This window comes from Arachis hypogaea, chromosome 10, assembly GCF_003086295.3.
Source record: "Arachis hypogaea cultivar Tifrunner chromosome 10, arahy.Tifrunner.gnm2.J5K5, whole genome shotgun sequence".
Classification (NCBI taxonomy): domain Eukaryota; kingdom Viridiplantae; phylum Streptophyta; class Magnoliopsida; order Fabales; family Fabaceae; genus Arachis; species Arachis hypogaea.
Genome location: NC_092045.1, coordinates 62,213,834 through 62,234,459, shown reverse-complemented (window position 1 = coordinate 62,234,459; position 20,626 = coordinate 62,213,834).

The window sequence follows — 20,626 nt, the reverse complement described above, 5'->3', positions numbered from 1 at the left end:
GTATGTCTTGGAGAATGATTTATTTTTAACCAAGTAGGTAGAATCATTTTGCATTTAGTTGCATGCATATAATTTCTTTGCTTTGAATAAGTGTCATATCCCTTATTTCATTCTTGGTTTAGCATGAGGACATGCTAAGGTTTAAGTGTGGGGAGGTTGACAAACCCCAATTTGACGGTTTATCTTGCATCAATTTTAGGGGATTTTGTAACCTTTTACCCACATTTATCCAATGAAATAGCATGGTTTTATAACTTCTCCCTTAATTGTGCTTAAGAGTGAAAACATGTTTTTTAGGACTTAAAATAGCTAAATCTAATTCTCCTTGATTCCATTAGATGCCTTGATATGTTTGTTAAGTGATTTAAGGTTTAGGAGGCAAAGATTGGATCAAGGGAATGAAGAAAGAAGCATGAAAAGTTGGAGAACTCATGAAGAAATGAAAGAACCAGAAAGCTGTCAAGCCGACCTCTTCACACTTAAACGACCATAACTTGAGCTACAGAGGTCCAAATGATGCGGTTCCAGTTGGGTTAGAAAGCTAACATCCGGGGCTTCGCAACGATATAAATTTTGCCATAGTTGCTACACGTATGGTGGCGGGCACGCGCATAGTACGCGCACGCGCTGTTGCTGCCACCTAGTCCACTTGAAGCAAAACGTGGCCAGCGATTTTAGAAGCCTTGTGGGCCCAATCCAACTCATTTCTGATGCTATTTAACCCAAGGAGTGAAGAGGGAAACACAAGTTAGTTACCATTAATCATAGTTTAGTTTTAGAAGTAGTTAGAACTAGTTTCTAGAGAGAGAAGCTCTCACTTCTCTCTAGAATTAGGATTAGGATTAGGTTTAGTTCTTAGATCTAGATTTAGATTCATCTTCTTCTACTTCTATCTTCTCAATTCCTTGTAGTTACATTCATTCTTCTCCTACTCTTTTGGTGTAATCTCTTTTATGTTGTTCTTATATTTTGTTGTAGATCTAGTATTGTTCCTTCTACTTTCTCTCAATTCAATTCAAGGTAATTCATAATAATTGTGTTTCTTTTGATTGTTGTTGTTAATTTCTTTCATTAATTGTTTTTAGATTCTCTTCTTGTTGTCAATTTGCTTTGCTTTTCTTTTGTACCTTCCAAGTATTTGATGAAATGCTTGTTTGGATTTTAGTGTAGGTTTTGTTCCTCTTGGCCTAGGTAGAGTAATTAGTGACTCTTGAGTTATCTAATTCCTTTGTTGATTGATAATTAGAAGTTGCTAATTGATTTGAATGCCTTTAAAGCTAGTCTTTCCTTTGAGAGTTGATTAGGACTTGAGGAATCAAATTGATTCATCCACTTGACTTTCCTCCATGGTTAGAGGTTGACTAAGTGGGAGCAATGGACAATTTGCCATCACAATTGAGGAGGATAACTAGGATAGGACTTCTAGTTCTCATATCTTGCCAAGAGCTTTGCTAGTTGTTAGTTTATTTTCTTTGCCATTTATATTTCTTGTCTAAAATCTTAAAAACCCCAAATATAACTCACAACCAATAACAAGACACTTTATTGTAAATCCTAGGGAAAGCGACCCGAGGTTTAAATACTTCGGTTATTAATTTTAGGGGTTTGTACTTGTGACAAACAAATTTTTGTATGAAAGGATTATTGCTTGGTTTAGAAACTATACTTTACAACGAGATTTCATTAGTGAAATTCTAAACCATCAAAAATCTAATCGTCAACAGCAGAGCTCCACACCTTAATCTATGGTGTGTAGAAACTCCACCGTTGAAAATACATAAGAACAAGGTCTAGGCATGGCCATGAGGCCAGCCCCCAAAACGTGATCAAAAGATTCAAAGATCTAAAGATCAAATACAATAGCAAATGGTCCTATTTGTAGAGAACTAGTAGCCTAGGGTTTACAAAGATGAGTAAATGACATAAAAATCCACTAACGGGCCCACTTGGTGTGTGCTTGGGCTGAGCATTGAAGCTTTAATGTGTAGAGACTTTTCTTGGAGTTAAACGCTAGCTTTTGTGCCAGCTTGGGCGTTTAACTCCCATTCTTGTGCCAGTTCTGGCGTTTAACGCCGGGCAGTTTTGAGCTGATTTGGAACGCCGGTTTGGGCCATCAAATCTCGGGAAAAGTATGGACTATTATATATTGATGGAAAGCCCAGGATGTCTACTTTCTAACGCAATTGAGAGCGCGCCAATTGGGCTTTTGTATCTCCAGAAAATCTACTTCGAGTGCAGGGAGGTCAGAATCCAACAGCATCTGCAGTCCTTTTCAGCCTCTGAATTAGATTTTTGCTCAAGTCCCTCAATTTCAGCCAGAAAATACCTGAAATCACAAAAAAACACACAAAATCATAGTAAAGTCTAGAAAAGTGAATTTTAACTAAAAGCTAATAAAAATATAATAAAAACTAACTAGAACATACTAGAAACATACTAAAAACAATGCCAAAAAGCGTATAAATTATCCGCTCATCACAACACCAAACTTAAATTGTTGCTTGTCCCTAAGCAACTAAAAATCAAATAAGATAAAAAGAAGAGAATATGCAATGAATTCTAAAAACATCTATGAAGATCAGTATTAATTAGATGAGCGGGGCTTTTAGCTTTTTGCCTCTGAACAGTTTTGGCATCTCACTCTATCCTTTGAAGTTCAGAATGATTGGCTTCTATAGGAACTCAGAATCCAGATAGTGTTATTGATTCTCCTAGTTAAGTATGATGATTCTTGAACACAGCTACTTTATGAGTCTTGGCCGTGGCCCAACGCACTCTGTCTTCCAGTATTACCACCGGATACATACATGCCACAGACACATAACTGGGTGAACCTTTTCAGATTGTGACTCAGCTTTACTAGAGTCCCCAATTAGAGGTGTCCAGGGTTCTGAAGCACACCCTTTTTGCCTTGGATCACGACTTTATTATTTTTTTCTTTTTCTTTTTCTTTTCATTTTTTTTGAATATTCACTGCTTTTTCTTGCTTCAAGAATCATTTTTATGATTTTTCATATCCTCAATAACATGTCTCCTTTTTCATCATTCTTTCAAGAGCCAACATTCATGAACAACAAATTCAAAAGACATATGCACTGTTCAAGCATACATTCAGAAGTCAAAGTATTGCCACCACATCAAAATAATTAATCTGTTATAAAATTCAAAATTCATGCAATTCTTCTCTTTTTCAATTAAGAACATTTTTTATTTAAGAAAGGTGATGGATTCATAGGACATTCATAACTTTAAGGCATAGACACTAAGACACTAATGACCATAAGATACAAACATAGATAAACACAAGCATGAAAATTCGAAAAACAGAAAAATAAAGAACAAGGAGATTAAAGAACGGGTCCACCTTAGTGATGGCGGCTTGTTCTTCCTCTTGAAGATCTTATGGAGTGCTTGAGCTCCTCAATGTCTCTTCCTTGCCTTTGTTGCTCCTCTCTCATGACTCTTTGGTCTTCTCTAATTTCATGGAGGAGGATGGAATGTTCTTGGTGCTCCACCCTTAGTTGTCCCATGTTGGAACTCAATTCTCCTAGGGAGGTGTTGATTTGCTCCCAATAGTTTTGTGGAGGAAAGTGCATCCCTTGAGGCATCTCAAGGATTTCATGATGAGTGGGATCCCTTGTTTGCTCCATCCTTTTCTTAGTGATGGGCTTGTCCTCATTAATGAGGATGTCTCCCTCTATGTCAATTCCAACTGAATAACAGTGGTGACAAATGAGATGAGGAAAGGCTAACCTTGCTAAGGTAGAGGACTTGTCCGCCACCTTATAAAGTTCTTGGGATATAACCTCATGAACTTCTACTTCCACTCCAATGATGATGCTATGAATCATGATAGCCTGATCTATAGTAACTTCGGACCGGTTGCTAGTGGGAATGATTGAGCGTTGGATAAACTCCAACCATTCCCTAGCCACGGGCTTGAGGTCATGCCTTCTCAGTTGAACTGGCTTCCCTCTTGAATCTCTCTTCCATTGAGCGCCCTCTTCACAAATGTCTATGAGGACTTGGTCCAACCTTTGATCAAAGTTGACCTTTCTAGTGTAGGGGTGTTCATCTCCTTGCATCATGGGCAAGTTGAATGCCAACCTTACTTTTTTGGACTAAAATCTAAGCATTTCCCCCGAACCATTGTAAGCCAATTCTTAGGTCCGGGTTCACATTTTGATCATGGCTCTTGGTGATCCATGCATTGGCATAGAACTCTTGAATCATTAAGATTCCGACTTGTTGAATGGGGTTGGTAAGAACTTCCCAACCTCTTATTTGAATCTCATGTCGGATCTCCGGATATTCACTCTTTTTGAGTTTGAAAGGGACCTCGGGGATCACCTTCTTCATGGCCACAACTTCATAGAAGTGGTCTTGATGCACCCTTGAGATGAATCTCTCCATCTCCCATGACTCGGAGGTGGAAGCTTTTGCCTTCCCTTTTCTCTTTCTAGAGGTTTCTCCGACCTTAGGTGCCATAAATGGTTATGGAAAAACAAAAAATAATGCTTTTACCACACCAAACTTAGAAGGTTTGCTCGTCCTCGAGCAAATAAAGAAAGAAGAGAATAGAAGAAGAAGAAATAGAGGAGATGGAGGGGGCTTTGTGGTTTGGCCAAGTGGTAGAAGTAGTGTTTAGGTTGTGTGAAAATGAAGGAGTGAAGATGGGTTTATATAGGAGTGGAGAGAGGTAGGATTCGGTCATGTATGGGTGGGTTTAGGAGGGAAACTAGTTTGAATTTAAATGATAAGGTAGGTGGGATTTTGTGAAGGATGGATGTGAGTGGTGAAGAGAATGGTGGGATTTGATAGGTGAGGGGTTTTTTGGGGAAGAGGTGTTGAGGTGATTGGTGAATGGGTGAAGAAGAGAGAGAGAGAGTGGTGGGGTAGGTAGGGATCTTGTGGGGTCCACAGATCCTGAGGTGTTAAGGATAATTCATCCCTGCACCAAGTGGCGAGCAAAATTGCTCTTTCTGCCAATCCTGGCGTTAAACGCCGGGCTTGTGCCCCTTTCAGGCGTTTAACGCTAGCTTGATGCCCATTCCTGGCGTTAAACGCCCAGAATGGTGCCAGACTGGGCGTTAAACGCCCATTTGCTGCCCTTATTGGCGTTTAAACGCCAGCAAGGTTCTCCTCCAGGGTGTGCTATTTTTCTTTCTGTTTTTCATTCTATTTTTACTTTTTCGATTGATTTTGTGACTTCCCATGATCATCAACCTATAGAAAACATAAAATAACAAAGGAAAATAGATAAATATAACATTGGGTTGCCTCCCAACAAGCGCTTCTTTAATGTCAGTAGCTTGACAGTAGGCTCTCATGGAGCCTCACGGATGTTTAGAGCAATGTTGGAACCTCCCAACACCAACCTTAAAGTTTGAATGTGGGGGTTCAACACCAAACTTAGAATTTGGTTGTGGCCTCCCAATACCAAACTTAAAGTTTGACTGTGGGGGCTCTGTTTGGCTCTGTTTTAAGAGAAGCTCTTTATGCTTACTCTCCATGGAACAGAGGGATATCCTTGAGCCTTAAACACAAAGGATTCTTCATTCACTTGAATGATCAATTCTCCTCTGTCAACATCAATCACAACCTTTGCTGTGGCTAGGAAGGATCTGCCAAGGATGATGGATTCATCCATGCACTTCCCAGTCTTTAGGACTATGAAATCAGCAGGGATGTAATGGTCTTCAACCTTCACCAAAACATCCTCTACAAGTCCATAAGCTTATTTTCTTGAATTGTCTGCCATCTCTAGTGAGATTCTTGCAGCTTGTACCTCAAACATCCCTAGCTTCTCCATTACAGAGAGAGGCATGAGGTTTATACTTGACCCTAAGTCACATAGAGCCTTCTTAAAGGTCATGGTGCCTATGGTACAAGGTATTGAGAACTTCCCAGGGTCCTGTCTCTTTTGAGGTAATCTCTGCCTAGTCAAGTCATCTAGTTCTTTGGTGAGCAAAGGGGGTTCGTTCTCCTAAGTCTCATTACCAAATAACTTGTCATTTAGCTTCATGATTGCTCCAAGGTACTTAGCAACTTGCTCTTTAGTGGAAGAATACTTAGCAATTTGGGCCATCAAATCTCGGGCAAAATATAGACTATTATACATTGCTGGAAAGCCCAGAATGTCTACTTTCCAACGCAATTAAGAGCGCGCCAATTGGGCTTCTGTAGCTCCAGAAAATCCACTTCGAGTGCAGGGAGGTCAGAATTCAACAGCATCTGCAGTCCTTTTCAGCCTCTGAATCAGATTTTTGCTCAGGTCCCTCAATTTCAGCTAGAAAATACCTGAAATCACAGAAAAACACACAAACTCATAGTAAAGTCCAGAAAAGTGAATTTTAACTAAGAACTAATAAAAATATCATAAAAACTAACTAAAACATACTAAAAACATACTAAAAACAATGTCAAAAAGCGTATAAATTATCCGCTCATCACTGGGCATTCAACGCCCCAAATGTGCAGCATTGCCGGCGTTTAACGCCAGCCAGGGAGCAGCCCCTGGGTGTTCAAACGCCAATGTAGAGAAGCAGGGAATCTGGATTCCCTAGCCTCTCAGGACCAGTGGATCCCACAGCATTTTTCACCTACCCCACCTGCTTTCACACTTTTCCAGACACACTTCCCTATAAACCATAGCCCAATCACATCCGTTCCACTTCCCCAAACCCATAATAACTCCCACCAACCCCCACCCAATTCAAAATCAAATTTCCCACCCAAATTCCCACCCATGGCCGAACCTACTCCTTCCCCACTCTTATGAATACCCCTCTCATAACCCTTCATACACACACCTCGCATACACTCATAACCCCACAAGGCTGAGCGCTCTCTCTCCCTCTATCTCCTTCTATTTTCTTTTTCTTCTTCTACTATATTCTTCTCTTTTCTTTTTTTTTGCTCGAGAACAAGAAAATTTTTAAGATTGGTGTTGGAAAAGTATAGCTTTTTTCTTTCCATTACTATTCATGGCACCCAAGGTTGGAGAACCCACTTTCTCTGAATCTCGGGAATGGAGAGATCCATCACCAAAGCTCATCGAGACCACTTCTATGAAGTAGTGGCAGAGAAGAAAGTGATCCCTAAGGTCCCTTTCGAACTTAAGAAGAATGATTATCTGGAAATCCGAAGAGAGATCCAGAGAAGAGGTTCGGAAGTCTTAACCAATCCCATTCAAGAGGTTGGGATTCTAATGGTGCAAAAGTTCTATGCTAATGCATGGGTTGTAAAAAACCATGACACTAGTGTGAATCCAAATCCAAGGAATTGGAGCACCATGGTTCGTGGAAGAATCTTAGATTTTGGGCCGAAAAATGTGAGGTTGGCGTTCAACTTGCCTCTAATGCAAGGAGACCCTCATCCTTATACTAGGAGAGTCATCTTTGATTAGAGATTGGATAAAGTACTCTCAGACATCTGTGTGGAAGGAGCACGGTGGAAAAGGGATTCCCAAAGCAAGCTCATTCAACTAAGAAGGCTTGACCTAAAGCCCATAGCTAGAAGATGGTTGGAATTCATCCAACATTCCATCATCCTCACTAGCAATCGGTCAGAAGTGACTGTTTACAAAGCCATCATGATCCATTGTATAATGATTAGAAGTGAGGTGGAAGTACATGAGGTAATTCCTCAAGAATTGTACAAGGTAGCTAAGAAGCCTCGCACTAATACAAGGTTGGCATTCGCACACCTCATCTGTTATCTATGCGATTCAGTTGGAGATATCTCCATTGGGGAGGATAAGCCCATCACTAAGAAGAGGATGGAGCAAACTAGAGAGTATGCATAAGAACCTGTGCAGCTGCCTCAGTATGAGATCCCTGAGATGCCTCAAGGGATGTATTTTCCTCCTCAAAGCTATTGGGATCAATGGCAAATTTCTCTTAGAGAACTGAGCACTAATATGGAGCAATTGAGGGTGGAGCATCAAGAGCATTCCACCACCCTCAATGAAATAAGAGAAGACCAAAGAGCCATTAGAGAAGAACAAAGGGCTATGAGGGTAGAACAACAAAGGCAAAGGAGTGACATTCAAGAGATCAAGCATCACATTGGATCCTCAAGGAGGAGCACTATCCGCCACCATTAAAGGTGGACTCGTTCTCTTTTACCTCCTTTCTTTTTTTACTTTTCTGTTTTCTATTATGTTTTATCTATTCTCTTTTTCTTATTGCATGATCATTTGCATTGATGTCTTAAAAGTTGTAAAATGTCCCATATATCTCTTACCTTTCTTCAAAGAATATTTTATTTGAAATGATTTGAGAGATACATGAATTTCAAGTTTATAATAAGAATAATTTAATTATTTTGATGTGGTGGCATTGCTTTTGTTTTCTGAATGTATGAAATAAATAGTGCATATTTGAAGTTGGAATTTTAGAATGTTGGCTTTTGAAAAAATAAGGAAAAAGGAGGAAAAGTATTATTGAAAATCTAAACAATCCAAAAATTGATTCTTGAAGTAAGAAAAAGAAGCAAAAAGAAAAAGAAAAAGCAAGTTGCAAAAGAAAAAAATATATATGCATGCGAAAAAGAAAAAAAATGGTGAAAAAATATAAATAAAAAGTAGAAAAATCCATTACTGCCCAAAAATGCAGGAAAAGGAGGGCATATTGAAAAAGCCAAAAACTCTTTAAACCAAAAGGTAAGGGTTAAAGGATCCAAGGCCTTGAGCATTAATGGATAGGAGGGTCTATAGGAATAAAATCCTGGCCTAAGTGGCTCAAATAGGCTGTCCCTAACCATGTGCTTGTGGCGTGAAGGTATCAAGTGAAAAGCTAGAGAATATGCGGTTAAAGTCGTGATCCAAAGTAAAAAGGATTGCTGCTTGTATGGCTGCAGCTTCATGAATACAAAGTTACCCACCTTGAATGGCACATCATTTTTTGCAGGTTCATCATTTTGCCAGCCATATAAGAAAGTGGCACCTAAAAAGTTATAACATTGAAATGGGCAAAGTGAGCATTGATGTGGGAGGCTATTGAAAATGTTGTGGCGGTAAATCATCAATAACATCTAGTGAGGTTGTAAAGAAAGTGATGCAATACCTGTGCTGAATTCAAATTAAACCGTGCCAAGCAGTGAACACTCCCCTTCCCTGAAGAAAAAAAATATTTATTTACTTATTTTTTCAATACTGTACGATGTTTACTCATTGAACTAACATACCATAATATGATGGGTATAAATGATAGACAATAATGTGGCTTGATATGTTGTTACTAGTCTTGTGAGTGTTAGGTAGACATAGAAATTAGTCACACTTTTAGCATATATCAATTTAGGTATGTAATTAAATTAACTTATACTAAATGCAGTAGATAAGCCACCTTCCCAATTTTGGTGACAATAGGAAAAAATTACAAAATATCTCATTCCCAGCTTTTGACTCTTCCGCCATGCCACTGATTGCTGCTAGTATGGCTGCAGTTTGACGAATACATATTTTCCAACCTTGAATAGCACAACATTATTTGCAAGTTCTTTATTTTGGAAGCTGAAAAATTAACAATAGGGAGATGGGCAAAGTAGCCATTGATGCGGGAGGCCATTGATAGTACTATGGCAACAAAGCATCAATAACATTTGGTGAGGTTAAGCAGAAAGTGATATAATACCTGTGCTGAAGTCAAATCAAATCAAGCCAGGCGGTGAACATTCCCCTTCCATGAAGAAAAAAATATTTTTTACTTATTTTTTTGATACTGTACAATGTTTACTCGTTGAACTAATGTACCATAATATGATAAGTATAAATAATACACAATAATATGGCTTGATATGTTGTTACTAGTGCCATGAATGTAAGGTACAGATGAAACTCCATGACACTTTTAGCATCGAACAATTTAGGTATGTAATAAAATTAAATTACACTAAAGGCAGTAGATAAGCCACCTTCCCGATTCTACTGACAATAGGAAAAAAGACCAAAATATCTCATTCCCAGCCTCTGACTCTTGCGTCATGCCACTAATTACTGCTGGTATGGCTGCAACTTGATGAATACATAGTTACCCACCTTGAGTGCCAAAACATTATTCGCAAGTTCATCATTTTGCCAGCCATATAAGAAAGTGGCACCTGAAAAGTTACAACATGGAAACGGGCAAAGTGGGCATTGATGCGGGAGGATGTTGATAATGTTATGGCAGTAAAGCATCAATAACATCTAGTGAGGTTGTGCTGAACGTGATGCAATACCTGTGTTGAATTCAAATTAAACCATGTCAGGCGGTGAACACTCCCCTCTCTTGAAGAAAAAAAATATTTTTTACTTATTTTTTTAATACTATAGGATGTTTACTCATTGAACTAATGTACCATAGTATGATGGGTATAAATGATAGACAATAATGTGGCTTGATATGTTGTTACTAGTCTCGTAGGTGTTAGGTAGAGATAGAAATCAGTCACACTTTTAGCATTGAACAATTTAGGTATGTAATCAAATTAACTTACACTAAATGCAGTAGATAAGCCACCTTCCCAATTCTAGTGACAATAGGAATAAAAGACAAAAATATCTCATTCCCATCTTCTGACTCTTGCGCCATGCGACTGATTCCTGCTGGGATGGCTGTAGTTTGATGAATACATATTTACCCACATTGAATAGCACAATATTTTTCGCAAGTTCATCATTTTGCCTGCCATATAAGAATGTGGAACATGAAAATGATACTGGCAAAGTAGGAATGGTTGCGGGAGGCTATTGATAATGTTGTGGTGCCAAAGCATCAATAAAATCTGGTGATGTTGGGCAGAAAGTTATGCAATAACTGTGCTGAATTCAAATTAAATCAAGCCAGGTGGTGAACACTCCCCGTCCCATAGGAAAAAAATATTTATTACATATTTTTTCGATATTGTACAATGTTTACTGATTGAACTAATGTACCATAATATGATGGGTATAAATGATAGACAATAACGTGGCTTGAAATGTTGTTACCTGTCCCGTGAGTGTAAGGTAGAGATGGAACTCACTCACACTTTTAACATTGAACAATTTAGATGTGTAATCAAATTAACTTATACTAAATGCAGGAGATAAGCCACATTTCTGATTTTACTAACAAAAGGAAAAAAGACCAAAATATCTCATTCTCAGCTTCTGACTCTTGCGCCATGCCAATAATTGCTGATGGAATGGCTGCAGCTTGACGAATACATAGTTATTCACCTTGAATATCACAACATTATTTGCAAGTTCATTATTTTGCCAGCCATACAAGGAAGTGGCACCTGAAAAATTTACAACAGGGAGACGGGCAAAGGGGCATTGATTCGGGAGGCTGTTGATAGTGCTATGGTGGCAAAGCATCTATAACATCTGGTGAGGTTGAGCAGAAAGTGATGTAATACGTGTGCTGAAGTCAAATCAAATCAAACCCTGCGTGAACACTCCCGTTCCCTCAAGAAAAAAAAAATATTTTTTACTTATTTTTTTCAATACTGTACAGTGTTAACTCATTGAACTAATGTACTTTAATATGATGGGTATAAATGATACACAATAGTGAGCCTTGATATGTTGATACTAGGGCCGTGAGTGTAAGGTTGAGATGGAACTCAGTCAAACATGTAGCATTGAACAATTTAGGTGTGTAATCAATTTAACATACAATAAATACAGTAGAAAAGCCACCTTCCCGATTCTAGTGACAATAGGAAAAAAAGACCAAAATATCAAATTTGCAGCTTCTAACTCTTGCGCCTTGCCACAAATTCTGCTGGTATGGTTGCAGTTTGATGAATACATAGTTACCTACCTTGAATAGCACAATAAGTTTATTTTGCCAGCCATATATGAAAGTGGCACCTAAAAAAGTTACAAAGGAGAAATTAGCAAAGTGGGCATTGATGCGTGAGGCTGTTGATAATGCTGTAGGGGTAAAGCATCAATAACATCTGGTGAGGTTGGGCAGAAAGGGATGTAATACCTGTGCTAAATTCAAATTAAATCACGCCAGGCGGTGAACACTCCCCTTCCCTGATGAAAAAGAATATATTTTTTACTTATTTTTTTCAATACTGTACGACGTTTACTCATTGAACTAATGTACCATAATATAATGGATATAAATGATAGACAATAATGTGTCTTTATATGTAGTTACTTGTCCAGTGAGTGTAAGGTAGAGATAGAACTTAGTCACACTTTTAGCATTGAACAATTTAGGTATGCAATCAGATTAACTTACACTAAATACAATAGATAAGCCACCATCCCAATTCTAGTGACAATAGGAATAAAAGTCCAAAATATCTCATTTTCGGTTTTTGACTCTTGCGCCATGCCACGTGTTGCTGCTGGTATGGCTGCAGTTTGATGAATACATAGTTTACACACCTTTAATAGCACAAAATTATTCGTAAGTTCATCATTTTGCCAGCCAAATAAGAAAGCGGGACCTGAAAAAGTTACAACAGGGAGACGGGCAATGTGGGCATTGTTGCATGAGACTGTTGCTGTGACGTCAAAGCAACAATAACATATGGTGAGGCTGGACAGAAAGTGATGCATTTCCTGTGCTGAATTCAAATTAAATCATTCCAAGCGGTGAACACTCCACTTCCCTGAAGAAAAAAAAATATTCTTTCCTTATTTTTTTCAATAATGTATGACGTTTACTCATTGAACCAATGTACTATAATATGATTGGTATAAATGGTAGACAATAATGTCGCTTGATATGTTGTTACTAGTCCTGTGAGTGTAAGGTAGAGATAGAAATCAGTCACACTTTTAGCATTGAACACATTAGGTATGTAATCAGATTATCTTTCACTAAATGCAGTAGATAAGCAATGTTCTCGATTCTAATGGCAATAGCAAAAAAGACCAAAATAACTTATTGCCAACTTCACACTTTCTCGCCGTGCCACTAATTACAGCTGGTATGACTGCAGTTTGACGAATACATAGTTACCCACCTTGAATAGCACAACATTATTCGCAAGTTCATCATTTTGCCAGTCATATAAGAAAGTGGCACCTAAAAAAGTGGACATTGATGCGGGAGGCTGTTGATAACGCTGTGGCAATAAAGCATCAATAACATTTTGTGAGGTTGGCTGGAAAGTGATGCAATACCTGTGATGAATGATGAACGGATTTTTATGTGGTTTAGAATTCACAAATAAAAGCTCGTTGAAAGTATAGCTTCTAACCAACAAGAATCCTTTCATCTATCTATCTAACCCTCATGCGCATCCATCCGAGAGTTGTGTGTGCGTGGGGTTACCTTCGCACGATTCACACAAACTGAGAGCATGCATACGCGTCCCAGACGCTTACGCGTCGCTTGAACTTTCTGCGACCCACGCGTACACGTGACGTACGCGTGCGCGTCGCACACACCGCCTCATTTCACTAGCGCGCCGCCCAAATTTCAATTATTCCCTCCTCCCAAATCCCAATTTTCTCTCTCAATCCTACTTCTTTCTTCTCCTCCCTTCTCCTCCTTATTTGTTTTCTTTTCTTCTATTTGTTACATTTGCATACTCGTATTCATGGCATTTTAACTTTATTATTTCTTCTTCTTTTCTTTTCTATATTTGTTATTTTCACATTGGTGCTAAAAATTTTCTTACTCAATTGTTGCATATTTCTTGCATTACTTTGGGTGCTTCTTGACTTGTTTGCTATTTAGTTGACATGCCCTGTGCTTCTGTTATTTTTCTCACTTACATGTTGTAGCTACCATGTAGTTGAAAACCTTATTATTTGGCACTAGCCCATATATTTATTATTTCTTTTCATATCTTTACTTGTGGGTTCTTTTCCTTCCTTTTTCTCTTCTTTTAGGATGGCCACCAAGAAGGAAAAGGAAACGTTTGTAACTGCAGCAATAAATAAGTCTGCCACACAATCTTTGGAGAAAAAGCATCAGTTGGAGCCACCCGTCCACTTGTACATCTCTGCATGCACTGAGGACAGTGTAATCTTTAAGTGTGGGGAGGTCGATACTGACTTCCGTGAGTAACTACTTTCTGACTCAACACAAATGTTTAATTTTCTTTGTTAGTTCATTGTTGCATTTGCATGTTGGTTGGATGTTTGTTTGATTTTGTGCATATTATACCACTACTTGGTTGAAGTGATATCTTCTTTTTCAAGAAATATTTTATAGCATTTCACTAATTTGAATTAATTAAACTTGCTTGAAGAAATTGATTCTGGAACATGGTTTAGAGCTCGAACACACAAAACTAGTGAGATTTTGAGCCTATTTGATTGGTTGCATCTTATCAACCAATATTTTATTTTTAGTGTGTGTTGTTCTCTCTAAAATTGTGATCTTTGTCTTGCTTGATTCTATATTTCTATTATTTGATGTATGCATGCACTTATATGATTGAGGCCTTGTTTCACTATAGCTTACAAACCCATATGGCCTTACCTTTTCATTATCCCTTGCAAACCAATTTTGAGCCTATTTTACCCCTTTGTTCTTTACTTTAGCTCATCACTAACTCTAAGCGAAAAATAATAATGTCCCTAATTTGAATCCTTGGTTAGCTTAGACTAGTGAGAGTGTTCATGATTTAAGTGTGGGGAAATTAGGTTTGGAAATATTCGGTTTGGGAATTGAGTGTTGTATATTTTTGTGAAAGAGATAGTTAAGCACATATTCTTGCATTCAATACCTTAATCATATGCATTGAGAAAAACAAAAGAAAAGAAAAAAATGCAAAAAAAAAAGAGCAAATAATAAAGGGGACAAAATGGTCCAAAGTAAATGGTGATAGCAATGCATACGAGTTGTACTCAAACTGGGATGCATGAATATGTGGAATAACATAGTTAATGGGTAGTTAGCCTTTATATTATGATTACATGGATTCTCCTAAGTTAGGTGAGAAGTTTAGGCTAATTAAGGATTCAGATTTTAGTCCACTTGACTAAATACAATCCTACCTTGACCCTAACCCCATTACAACCCTTAAAAGACCTCTTGATATGTGTATTTGCGCATTAAATCTCTGTTGATTGGCAGAAGAAGAGGAAGCCTTAGAAAGTGATGAACGGATTTTTGATGGTATAGAATTTCACAAATAAATTCTCGTTGCAAGTATAGTTTCTAAACCAATCAATAATCCTTTCATACAAAAAGTTGTTTGTCACTAAAACAAACCCCTAAATTTATAAACCGAAGTATTGAACCTCGGGTCGTTCTCCCTAGGAATTACAATAAAGTGTCTTGTTATTGGTTGTGAGTTATTTTGGGGTTTTTGAGATTTTAGACAAGAAATATAAATGGCAAGAAAAATAAACTAACAACTAACAAAGTTCTTGAGAAGATATGAGAACTAGAAGTCCTATCCTAGTTATCCTCCTCAATTGTGATAACAAATTATCCATTACTCCCACTTAGTTAACCTCTAACCATGGAGGAAAGTCAAGTGGATGAATCAATTTGATTCCTCAAGTCCTAATCAACTCCTAAAGGAGAGACTAGCTTTAGAGGTATTCAAATCAATTAGCAACTTCTAATTATCAATCAACAAAAGAATTAGATAACTCAAGAGTCACTAATTACTCTACCTAGGCCAAGAGGAACAAAACCTACACTAAAATCCAACCAAGCATTTCATCAAACACTTGGAAGGTACAAAAGAAAAGCATAGTAAATCAACAACAAGAACAAAATCTAACAACAATTATTGCAAAGAATTAACAACAACAAATCAAAAGGAACACAATTATTATGATTTACCTTGAATTGAATTGAAAGAGAAAGGAAGGAACAAAAGTAGATCTATAACAAAATACAAGAACAACATAAAGGAAACTACAACAAAAGAATAGAGGAAGATGAATGTAACAACAAGGAATTAAGAGGATAGAAGTAGAAGAAGATGAATTAAAATCTAGATCTAAGAACTAAACCTAATCTTAATCCTAATCCGAGAGAGAAGTGAGAGCTTCTCTCTCTAGAAACTAACTCTAACAACTTCTAAAACTAAACTATGACTAATGATCAAAAGTATCTAAAAGTATATCGATTTTCCTTCAATCCTTGGCTTAAATAGCATCAAAAATGAGTTGGATTGGGCCCACAAGGCTTTAGAATTCGCTGGCCACGTATTGCTTTAAGTGGACCATATGGCAGCAACGATGCGTGCGTGTATAGTGTGCGTACGCATCACCATACATGTAGAAACTATAGCAAATCTTATATCGTTTTGAAGCCCCGGATGTTAGCTTTCCAACCCAACTGGAAACGCATCATTTGGATCTCTGTAGCTCAAGTTATGGTTGATTAAGTGCGAAGAGGTCGGCTTGACAGCCTTTGCGTTTCCTTTATTTCTCCATGAGTTCTCCATTTCTACTTGCTTTTCCTTCATTCCCTTGGTCCAATCCTTGCCTCTTAAATCTGAAATCACTTAGCAAACATATCAAGGCATCTAATGGAATCAAGGAGAATTAGATTTAGCTATTTTAAGTCCTAAAAAGTATGTTTTCACTCTTAAGCACAATTAAAGGAGAAGTTATAAAACCATACTATTTCAATGGATAAATGTGGGTAAAAGGTCATAAAATCCCTTAAATCAAGCACAAGATAAATCCTACAAATGGGGTTTATCAGAAAGCAAGATTATTAGAGAATCGAGAGATCGAACCTTAAACAACTGAGCAATTTGAGTGCATGCACTTCCAGTGAGGGTTCGATGCTCGATTCTTTATTCCCGGCTTTTATGAGCTATTTTCTACTGCAAGTTTATTTGTACTTCATTTTATGATTTGAATTAGTGAAATCTAGTTCATATTTATTCTTGGAGAATTTGATTTACTTTTAACCAAGTAGGTAGAATCATTTTTGTATTTAGCTGTATTCATACAGATAGGTTGCACTTCATACATATCCTACCATTTTGCCTTCACTCTTTTTGGTCTCCTTGAGCTTAGCATGTGGACATGCTAATGTTTAAGTGTGGGGAGATTGATAAACCACTATTTTATGATTTATCTTGTGCTTAATTTAGTGGATTTTATCTACTAATCTCACACTAATTCATAGAAATCGAATGTTTTACATTTTCCTTCCTGATTCTGTGCTATGATTGGAAACATGCTTCTTTGGCCTTAATTTTGCTAATTTTAATCCTCTCTTATTACCATTCGATGCCTTGATATGTGTGTTAAGTGATTTTAGGGTTTATAGGGCAGGAAGGGCTTAGAGGATAGAAAGGAAGCATGCAAAAGTGGAAGGAATACAAGAAATCAAAGGAATTGCTGAGCTGTCCAGCCTGATCTCTTCGTACTAAATCGATCATAACTTGTGCTACAAAGACCCAAATGAGGCGGTTCTAGTTGCGTTGGAAAGCTAACATCCGAGGATTCAAAATGATATATAATTTGCCATAGTGACCGTACAGCTAGGTGATGCGCACGCGTGCATCATGGGCACACGTGCATTTGCGAAAATTCAGCGTATCAGAATTCCTTCCCAGCAATTTCTGGGCTGTTTTTGACCCAATTCTCGGCCTAGAAAACACAGATTAGAGGTTGTAGAGTGGAGAAATGAGATAACACTTCCCATTCACATAATTTCAGGTTTTTAGACGTAGTTTTCTAGAGAGAAAGGCTCTCTCCTCTCTCTAGGTTTTAGGATTCCTAGTTTTATGCTTTTGAGTTGGATATTACCGAGTTACTACCTCCGTTGAAGTTTTTATCATTCTAGTTTGTTTCCTATTCCTTTACTCTTTTATTTCCTATTTACTTTGTTTAGAATTATGTGGATACCTTCGATTTTGAAATTAATTAATGCAAAGATACTTTTCCATTTAATTTCATTATTTCTTGATTATTTTCAATTGAGTTTTATTATCATGTCTTCTTCTTACTCCCTTTACATGTATGGCAAAATTGGCATCCATGTCAATGGAGTTGGTTCCCACCTTGATTTTGGAGTTAGATTAATATTTGGAGACCCTTAAGTTGGAAGACTCACGAGTTAAATTTTAATTGGAAGTTGTTGGCTTGCTCTCTAGTCACTAACGCTAATCCTTCCCAATGGAGAGGATTAGAATTTGTGAATAAGAGTTAGCTCAACTACTTGAATTTCCTTCATTCATTAAGGGTTAACTAAGTAGAAATAACAACCTATTACTACTATTAATCTTGGGAAATCCAACAAGGATGGAACTTCTAATTAATCTTCTCCTGATCAAGGCTTTTTAATTTAATTACATAAAACCTCTCGTTTATTTTCATTGCTCTAATTTATAATCATTTATTTGCCTATTTTCCAAACTCCAAATTTCTCATAAAATCTCATAACCAATAATAAATACACTTCCCTGCAATTTCTTGAGAGACGACCCGATGTTTGAATACTTCGGTTATTATTTTTAAGGTTTGTACTTGTGACAACCAAATTTTTGTATGAAAGGACTCCTTGTCGGTCTAGAAGCTATACTTTCAACGAGAACATATTTGCAAATTCTAGACCATGCGAGGAATCCGTTCATCAAAATGGCGCCGTTGTCGGGGAATTATCCTTGGTTGAAATGATCTCTCCATCCCTGGTTGGAGTTGTCTTGCCAACCTTGATTGTAGTTTACACCTTGGCTATAATTGCCGCCTTGTTGATAGTATCCTTGATTCCGGCGGTCATAGAAATTATGAGTAGCTACCAAGTTGTTGTCTTCTTGTTGGAGCTACGGACACTTATCAGTGTAATGAGTATAATTAGCACATATTTCGCATACTCTTTGAGGAACCAACTGTTGACTCTGTTGTGATGGGGGAGGTTGAGGTTGTTGTTGATTCAAATATATCTGCTTCAGTAGGTTGGTTATCTCACATAGAATCTGTATGAGAGTAGTAGTCTCACTGCTAAAGGAAACTTCTGCAACAGCCTTGGGATGGTTGTTCCTGTGCCTAGCATTCCGAGTGGACTCAGCTAGGTTGCTAATCAGTTGCCACGCTTCATCCGCGGTCTTGTACTTTTTCAGAGAATCATTACTTGTACCATCCAATGTAGTCTTATCCTGAGGCTTCATGCCTTGTGTGAAGTAGATGATCAACACCAACTTGTCAATCATGTGGTGGGGGCAAGCGTCTAGGAGATTCCTGAAGCGCTCCCAATACTCATACAGAGTCTCTGATTTACCTTGAATAATGTAGGAAATTTCTTTCCTCAGTCTATCAATAACTTTGGCTGGAAAGTATTTTTCCAAGAATTCTCTCCTGAGCGTATCCCAGTTAGTAACAACTGCTTCAGGTTGAGTGTAGTACCACTCCCTCGTCTTTCCCTGAAGAGAAAATGGGAAGGCGGTTAGCAGAATAGAAGTCTCATATGCACCATGACACCTAACAGTAGAACAGGCTATCTGAAAATCCCTGAGGTGCTTTATAGGATCCTGAGCAGGTAAGCCATGAAACTTTGGTATCAAGTTGAATAGTGCAGTCTTCAGTTCAAATTCTACCGCCAGATTTAGGTGACGCGCTTGATACGGTTGCAGTGTAAACTGGAGCTTCTGCTTCCTGGAGAGTAACCCTCTTGGGCGCTGCCATGTTATCTACGCGTAAATCAATAAAGTCAGTAGAAGAGGAGCTTATTTCTCCCTTAAATGACGCTTCAGATTTGTCCTCAGATAAGACTGGTGAATTGGTGGTAACCACTTTACCACCCTCAGAGGCTAACCGATGCCGAGGTTACCTTTTACGTCAAAGAGTTATTTCAATTTCCGGATCAAATGCGGCTAAGCTTGGATCAGGTAGTGAACGCATCGTTGAATGAAAGAAACATACAGCTCATGGTAGTAAAATAAAATAAAATATGCAAAAATTTAATGCTTTGCCAAGACAGCATTATCAACAGCCTCCCATAACAATGCCCACTTTGCCTATCTCCTTGTTGTAACTTTTTCAGGTGCCACTTTCTTATATGGCTGGCAAAATAATGAACTTGCAAATAATGTTGATCTATTCATGCTGGGTAACTATGTATTCGTCAAATTGCAGGTATACTAGCAGCATGATGCCAGGGCATCTTGGGCTATTTTTACTAGACTTTTTCTTTGTTTTTTAATGGGTTTTATGTGCTTTCTTGAGTTATACGTAAGCCATTTGGGTAGAAATTCATGCAAACCTAGATTCATCCAATTATGATTAATTTAATGCAATTTCATGAGGATTTATACTATAATTACTTTTATGCTAAGAATGATAAGAATTCTCATGATTTTAGAAAAGCTTTGATGCATGCATTGGTTGATGATAGGTGAAGGAAAGTGATGAGCGGATAATTTATACGCTTTTTGGCATTGTTTTTAGATAGTTTTTAGTAGGATCTAGCTACGTTTAGGGATGTTTTTATTAGTTTTTATGTAAAATTCATATTTCTGGACCTTGCTATGAGTTTGTGCGTTTTTCTGTGATTTCAGGTATTTTCTGGCTGAAATTGAGGGACCTGAGCAAAACTCTGATAAAAGGCTGTCAAAGGACTGCTGATGCTGTTGGATTCTGACCTCCCTGTACTCGAAATGGATTTTCTTGAGCTATAGACCTTCAGATGGCGCGCTCTTAATGGCGTTGGAAAGTAGACATCCAGATCCTTCCAGCAATATATAATAGTCCATACTTTAT